This window comes from Chiloscyllium plagiosum, unplaced genomic scaffold (genome assembly GCF_004010195.1).
Source record: "Chiloscyllium plagiosum isolate BGI_BamShark_2017 unplaced genomic scaffold, ASM401019v2 scaf_30238, whole genome shotgun sequence".
NCBI classification, from domain to species: Eukaryota; Metazoa; Chordata; class Chondrichthyes; order Orectolobiformes; family Hemiscylliidae; genus Chiloscyllium; species Chiloscyllium plagiosum.
Genome location: NW_025192996.1, coordinates 2,790 through 3,819, shown reverse-complemented (window position 1 = coordinate 3,819; position 1,030 = coordinate 2,790). Strand labels below are relative to the sequence as shown.

The window sequence follows — 1,030 nt, the reverse complement described above, 5'->3', positions numbered from 1 at the left end:
CAAAACCAGAAATTGCAGGTGCAACTCAGCAGGTCAGGCAGCATCTGTAGAAAGAGAATCAGAGACAACATTTCAGAACTTTTTTTTCCTCATTCAGTTGCTCCAGCAGTTTCGCTTTCTGTCTTGGACTGTAAGCATCCGCAGTCCTTTACGTTAGAAATTCAATCAATTCAGAAACCCCTTTGTGCTTCCTCAGTGGAAAAGATTTCCGTTTGGGAAACATTTTCCTGACACCATTAAAAACGCGCATCTTTGCAGCCAAGAAAGCGGTTGGAGCGAGAACAACAAACGCACCGTCTCTGGGTGGCTTCGAACCAACAACCTCTCGGTTAACAGCCGAACGCGCTGACCAGTTGCGGCACAGAGACAGGCCCGTACCGTCCTGCACAGACTCCTTGAGGAAGTTACTATTCAATTCATAATTCAACCTGCCCCGCACAGAAGTACCATTGTCAAAGCACTGATAACATGGTAGTCTGGTGTCAGCTCGATTTCAGGTCCTGATTTCTCTGTCCTCTGGTCCCCCTGTTCCCACAGAGTAAAATGTTGTCTGTTCTCAGGTCTACTCGATTTCTGCTGAATCTTTGACCCCCTTTTCCACCTTCTGGAGCAATAAAATATTCTGAGCCTCCAGGAAATGACACCTTATTTTTCCCCCTCCTGATTTTAAAAATCTCTATAAAGTTATCTGTCAACTTGCTAGGCTTCGTTGGATGTCCCAGCTTCTTCTTAACTCAAACCCTCCATTCCCAGCAGCACGCTGGTAAAGTAGGGAAGAGGGATTTGTATCAAATCACATAAATGTACTGTCTGAAAAAATCTGGCTGTGTTCTTGCCTGAGATATTGAGAGTCCCTGTTGTAAGTAATTACGAATGCAATTATTTTGGTCACAGAATTGAACAATCATTTTGCAACAAAGGGGTCTACTCTGATAAGGAGGTAGTGGTCATTTCTAGGGTAACTGAACAGTTTGTAGATCAGGGAGATGAAGTTCCAGATACTTGGGAAAGGCAAGAAATGACTGTGATA

General features: G+C 44.1%; 1 non-coding gene across 1 annotated transcript; it reads right to left on the bottom strand.

The window, feature by feature from the left end:
- Window positions 1–294: 294 nt before the first annotated feature.
- trnan-guu lies at window positions 295–368 on the bottom strand. Its single transcript has one exon. It is a non-coding gene; the product is annotated as a tRNA-Asn (tRNA).
- Between the last annotated feature and the right edge of the window lie 662 nt (window positions 369–1,030).